This window comes from Bidens hawaiensis, unplaced genomic scaffold (genome assembly GCF_021521415.1).
Source record: "Bidens hawaiensis isolate Kalapana, Puna unplaced genomic scaffold, B.hawaiensis_p1.1 tig00034282_1, whole genome shotgun sequence".
Taxonomy (NCBI): domain Eukaryota; kingdom Viridiplantae; phylum Streptophyta; class Magnoliopsida; order Asterales; family Asteraceae; genus Bidens; species Bidens hawaiensis.
Window position 1 is genome coordinate 6401 of NW_027495931.1, and position 6867 is coordinate 13267.

The 6867-nt window shown below is 38.4% G+C and overlaps 1 long non-coding RNA gene and 1 pseudogene across 1 annotated transcript; one reads left to right on the forward strand and one right to left on the reverse strand.

Annotated features, from left to right (window-relative positions):
* Positions 1-210: 210 nt before the first annotated feature.
* LOC143586042 (uncharacterized) lies at positions 211-1500 on the forward strand. The gene is made up of 2 exons (XR_013144642.1): positions 211-411; positions 1055-1500. It is a non-coding gene; the product is annotated as an uncharacterized LOC143586042 (long non-coding RNA).
* A 1116-nt stretch (positions 1501-2616) lies between these two features.
* On the reverse strand, positions 2617-5862 carry LOC143586038 (receptor-like protein kinase THESEUS 1 pseudogene; annotated as a pseudogene).
* Between the last annotated feature and the right edge of the window lie 1005 nt (positions 5863-6867).

The window sequence follows — 6867 nt, forward strand, 5'->3', positions numbered from 1 at the left end:
TTATCTCTCTTATTTTTTATTTTACTTTATTTTATAAAGACGCAAACCTACCATTTACATTTATTGAGTGAGTATTTTGAAGATAAAAAAACGTAAGCATTGAGAGTGCAAGTGCAAGTGCAAGTGCAAGTGGCATATAAACTTTGTTAACCAACCACTGAGGGACGGATAGCGAGAACCACCAAAACCAAAACCAAAACCAAAACCAAAACCACTCGCAAATGGGTATCTGGAACGACCTCCGTTTAGTAGCTGGCCGGTTCATCAATTGGACCTCCTCCGACTCAACTACAGCCTCAAGAAAGCCGGCTGTCGATTTGCCGGATCCGGTTCGCCGAGAGACCGTAACTCGCGTTCTAACCGGTTTCGGCAAGTTCGCCGTCGATTCCGCCGTTTACGATCCTCTCAAAGGTTAGGTTTCCTCTCTATTCATGCTACCGAATCGGAATTTCGAGTTTTACGGAAATTAGGGCTTCAGACTCTGTTTTATTTCGTATGTGTTCGTGTTCAGTTGTGTTTAGGAAAGTGAAATTAGTAGCTGGAACTATTCGATTCACTGACTGGATTTCAATTTTAGGTTTAGTGCAGTTTGTTTAAGTGTATTGATGTTGATTATGAGCTTTATTGATATTAGGATTAGGAACCCACGATGATGATTTATGAGCTTTATTGAAATTAGGATCGTGAACAATTCGATTCGTCCATTGAATTTCAATTTCAGGTTTAGTATAGTCTGTTTAGTTTAGTGTATCAATGAATCGGTAATGATCTATGAGTTTTTATTGAAACTATGATTTATGAGCTTTATTAATAAGGATTACGAACAATTTGATTTTAAACCATGCAATACTGCACATCAATTTATAACAATTACATAAAGGATCCAACTACAATAGAGAGAGAGAGAGGTAAGCGGGCAAAATTCAAATTTAGGTTTACTACAGTTTGTTTAAGTATATCCATGATCTATGAGTTTTATGTATTGAGTTTTTAGGGTTTGTGTCGTTGTATGTGCTTTTTGGATAGTTGATCATTCTCATCTGATTATGTGAAGGTGGAATGCAAGTATATAGGGTAGTTAAAGAAGGAATGAAGGATCAATCTTCTCTCGAACCTTCAAATTTGGACTATAAACCTCGACACACGTTAATGATGGAGGAGATGCAAGCTCGAATGGAGAAAATGCAGGAGGATTTGCATATTATTAGGCTTGATGATGAAGATTCGATCTTATGTGCCAAGGATTTGGATCCTCGTAAGGAGGAACCAGATGAATCCAATGAACAATCTGCGGATGCGAAAACTGATGTCAAAAAGATCTTCATTCGATCACGCTTATGAAGAGAGCGTGATTTGGGGATTGTAAAATACACATGTGTTTACGAGTATTAGATTGTATAATTACTTTGTGCCTTTTGCAGTTTTGTTGTTTTAAGTTGCATCTGGTGTGGAATAAACACTAGTACTTTACTATATGTATGTTAATATGTGATTTTACAATTTTCATGTCCATGTTGATAGAAGCTAGTGGTACCGAGTATTATGATACGTTGCATATGGTAAAGAAAAACTTATCTCCTTTTTTTCTGAACGTAAATCAACTTGTTTTAATCTGTTGACTTAGAAAAATGAAGTTACTGCTTGGTCTATATGTGACCAATTATTATTTTAGATACATTTAAGTCGATTGAGTTACACATGCTTTGATTAGGGGTATGAATTTTTAACATAACCAACTGTGGATTAGGGTTTAGTCTAGAGGATTCAAGTCAGTTTTAGGGTCGAACTTGAGTCGTGATTTATGCTTCGATTCACGAGACGGTAAGGGGTGAGTGAGTATAGCAATCTGATGATCAATAACTAATTCAGTGACCACGAACAACCGCTACACCCTTTTCAGTTATAATGTAAGAAAAACATGATCAAATATGAGAGTAGGAAACGTGTGAGAAATCATAAACTAAGATATGATGGTATATCATAAACCTTGGAAACGTCTCATGATATACGTGGTCATGTTGTAGCACCAAAAGGTCCAAAAGAGTCCACGAGCCGACATGTTGGCACAATGGCAATCGGCATATGTTGGCGAAATTCACATAAAGCCTTATGGTACAACTGAAGGTGAAAACGTTGCATTTACACAAGCCAGCAGAAGCATAAATGTTTGAATTCGCTCATGTTATTTGATCTGGCGTTTAGAAACTGTAGTTACTCGGATGCATCAAAACTAGACAATCCGCCTATGGTTACTTGAGTTTTTTAATGACAATATCATCTCTAGGAGTAGTAAAAACAACCTATTGTTTTCTGATTAAGCTGTGGATCTGAATACTTGACGATGATTAACACTGCTACTTAGATCTTTGGATCGCCCATCTTCTCCGTGAACTACATGTTTTGCCTCTAGATCAGCCTAAACTTGTTGGTGACAATCTCAATGGCAATTCCATTAAAAATCCAATTTCTATAAAAGAGCCATTCCTTGAGGGAGTATTAGTTATAAATTTAAAAATGGATAAAGCTATCATTTGATTAATCTAATTGTTATAACTGTCTCCTATATCTGATTAGTTTTTCTTATATTTATCCTCGAATATAATCATCTGTTAAATTTAAGCAAAATAAACAATGATATGTTGTATAACTTCATCCGATTTTTAAAACTCGTTCAACCAGTTTGATAAGCCACCCTGGTACATACAAACACATTGTATAACACAGCTTACAGCAATCATCTTTTCTTAGCCTATATATGTATACTAATAACCGAATAAATGATCACAAAATAAATGCACACATAGCATATACTATTATACTAACCGTAACAAACACAATAAACTATCTTCCATTCGATCATCTTCCTCGAGGATTAACGAGCTGGGAAAACACTGCACTGGTAGCCTCTTCATCGGTGCCTGAGTGCACCACATCAATCATACTCGTGCTATTCTCAGACGGCTCGATCTGAGTCAGCGGGACCGCCTGAATATGATTCATGCTATTATCATCTGGCTCTGTTAACGCCACCGCGTTTTCCTCAAGTTGCAAAGAATATTCAAGATTCCATAAAACATCCCCCATTGATGGCCGGTCAACACCGTATTCAGCTAAACACTTCTCAGCCGTCTCACAAAATTTCTTTAACGACGCTGGATTCACTTTCCCGACAAGATACCCGTCCATAATCTGGTCCAACATGCCCTTCTTTTGCCACGTCATCGCCCACTCAGCAATGTTGACTTGCTCGCGTGGAAGCACTGGGTTTAAAGCCGGTCTTGAACATACAACTTCCATTAGCACGACACCAAAGGAATACACGTCTGATTTTTCAGTCAACTGTTGTCTTCTGAAATACTCGGGATCTAAATACCCGAAACTACCCTTGACCGCCGTGCTCACGTGGGTCTGGTCAAGATCCGGACCAGCTTTCGAGAGCCCAAAATCCGCAACTTTTGCAACGAAATTCTCGTCTAATAATATGTTGGTCGTTTTGACATCGCGGTGAATAATACTCCACGTGACGCCCGTGTGAAGATAATGCAGACCTCGAGCTGCACCGATACAAATCTCAAGGCGTTGCTTCCATGATAACGGGGGTAACTCCGTCCCATAAAGATGACTTCTTAACGGGCCATTAGCCATATACTCGTAAACAAGAATCATTTCTGACCGTTCGTCACAATACCCGATAAGCGACACGAGATGTTGGTGTCGAAGCTTCGATAACATTTCTATTTCGGTTCTGAATTCCGCGAGGCCTTGTTCGGATCGCGGGTTTCCTCGTTTAACCGCCACATGGGTCCCGTCTTCCATTGTTCCTTTATACACCCGACCGAACCCGCCAACACCAAGAAGCAAATTCTCATCAAATCGGTTTGTTGCTTCCATGATTTCTTGAATTGTAAAGTTTCGACCGAGGTTGCATGATGATATGCAGCTTGCAGTCCCGCTTTTTTGAGACACAGTCGATAGTTTTGTCATCGTTAATGAGTTCCCATTACCATGTAATGGAAGTGGTAACCATGACGGCTTTTGTTGACCTGTTTTTGACCGTTTCGCAACAAAACAACAATAGCATAAAACCAAAACAATTATAGCAACCGAACCGGCTATAACACACCCAATAACCAAAGCCATTTTATTGGATTTCTTTGACGGGAATAATACAAGATTCTCAACCGGAGTAAGCCCGTCTAAGCTTCTAGCCCCGTTGCTAATTTTTAAAACTTCAAGACCGTTCAAAACCGCGTTTTGATCTTCTGCAACACTATCGGGCCCGATACTTACAGTCAAAGTGCTTACACTACCAGATGAGTTGCAGACAAAATCTTTGTAAACAGGCACATCAAGGTTACCCGTTAAGCTCGATAAATCAAGATCCGCGTAAGCAGTTTCAGAATTTATGAACAAGTTGAACACGAGGGTGTTTAGCGAAGAGCTCACAATGTCACAAAAATGCGCACGAACAAAGTAAGTGAAACCAGGGTCAACAGGAAGAACCCAAGTGATGTTGAAGTCCACGTCAGGAACATTAGCATTTCCCATAGTTTGAGCGGTTGCATACACCCAATTCGGTGCGATTTCGGGTGTGACGCTTTCAGTATATTTTATCAAAGACGGGTTAATCGTGACACTTGCACCCGACCCATTAACATGAAGATAGTTTTTATCGTTTTCCAATGTTCTTCCCAATGTGTCATTTTGTGGGGTGAGTTTTGGCCCGCCCATGTTTAAACGGTATACAGTCTCGAATGCTTGGTTTGAAAGACCGGTAATTGTGGTAAATGGGAATACGGAAGTGGCTTCGCTTGGGATCAGATAATCGGGGACGGAAACAACTTCGATCGCATTGATGAATGCAATTGAATTGTTTGAAGGGGTAAAAGTTAAAAGCAATGAATCAGAAGTCACATTTATTGAACATTCTTTAAACAAATGAGTTGAAGAATTGTAGGTTTTGAAAGTGTAGTTGTTTAAGAGGACAAAGTTTTCGGTTACTACGGTCAGTGAAGCTGATGTGAGGTTATGGCCCGGGATGGGGTAAAAGTAGAGGCGGATCCAGTGTCGGCCCGGTTTCTTGATTTTGAAGTTGTAAGAGGTTGTTGTGGTGAACACTCGGGCCGATTGGTGGACCGGTAACGGGACGGTGGAATTTGAGTCAACCACATTTGAAGTTTTATGACTGGTTAAAGAAACCGTTGATGATTCGTCTGAATCGGGAATGTAGGTTTGACCAAGAAATATAACATTTTGGGAAGAACCACAGGCAATTAAGTAGTTATCAACAGGACTGAATGAATCAGCTGATGATGATGGGTGAATATATGCATAGACAAAAAATGCAAGAACTAAAGATACGCACTTCAAGAGCTTCATTTCTTGAAAATTTGAACACTTTAATCTTGACACGACAGTCCAACTTCAAGAAACTGATTCTCTGACAATTTGTATACTTGAATCCCTTAAAGATTCAGTCTTTGACACAATCCAACTTCAAAAAGCAAAATACAACCATTAGATAAAGCTTCAATCTTGATAACAATTTGAACGTAAAGATTCAATCTTGACACAACCCAACTTCAAGCAAAACTGTTTTTACTGAAAGTCTGTTTACTTTATAATCCCTAAATTGGTAACAAATTGTACTTAAAGATTGCATTTTGAGGCAAATATCTAGCTACAAAAAGATTAAACAACAAGAACTCAAGCAACCCACTTCAAGAAAGTCATATTCTTGGATATTATAACCATAAACCCCAAAATTGAGCCAAAACAAGCAATGGGTAAAAGATTCAAGAACCCTAGATATATTGAAAACAATGTATGAACAAATACTGAAACAGGATAACATTGTGACTAGGGTTTTGAAGTGAACAATGGCTTGACTTGTAAGTAGTAATTACCTCATTTGAAATGCTGACAAAAGATGATGATGAACAGTAGGAAACATTTGAAGTGAAAGTGTTCACAGCTCTTTACAGGCTGGGTGACTAGGCAATATACGGAAGAAATAAAAGAAACGCGTGGAACCCACAACTAATTCATGGTTGGGTACTTGGGTTTGTTCAATGGTTCGACACCATGGGGTCTCACTCGCTATTTGCCACTGGATTTGTGACCATTATCCGTAATATTAATATTGTTGGATCTTTCATTTTGGATTTTTTTTATTTGTATATTTTAAGTTAGGATTTCTACTTTTTTAAATTTTGATTGTTGCCTAACATGCATTCATATTGATTACCATAATATTTTTGATAGGCCATATCACATAAGATAACTTGTTATTCTCACAAATGTTCTAATATATGTATCAAAAGAATTGGTGAACTTTCAAATTTGTGTTTGATTTTACGTATGCGATCTGGGATAGTCTGGTAAAATGTGATTATGTGACATTTTTCTTTCGAAAAATTACTTTATAAGATGGCATTTTCGACAGCGGTTCGTCGATCTAAATTCGCTTGTCATGATTCGGGCATTATGTGATCAATCTAAGTTGTGTATCGTTTGTTTGGCTTTCCATATCTGATTCAACATTTGTGTAAGGGACATAAATGATGTATAAGATAGAGATGGAGGAGAAGATGATGAGTGCTTGGGCAGAGACGAGGATGTGTTATGGTTGAAGGGATAACGTTGGTAGTATTTCAAAGTATGCTGGATGTTGACATGAGCTTGTTGGTTCTCTGGAAAAGATTACTTTGGATTACCAATATTTTCGTTCTTTTTTACTTATGTGCTATTCTTTTAGTTATATTTTGGGTTACCACTACCACATCACTGGCAAAAATTGGTGATGACTGCAATCGCCGGTGGAAAACAAAGAGGTAGAAATCGAGGTCCATGACCACGACGTGAGTT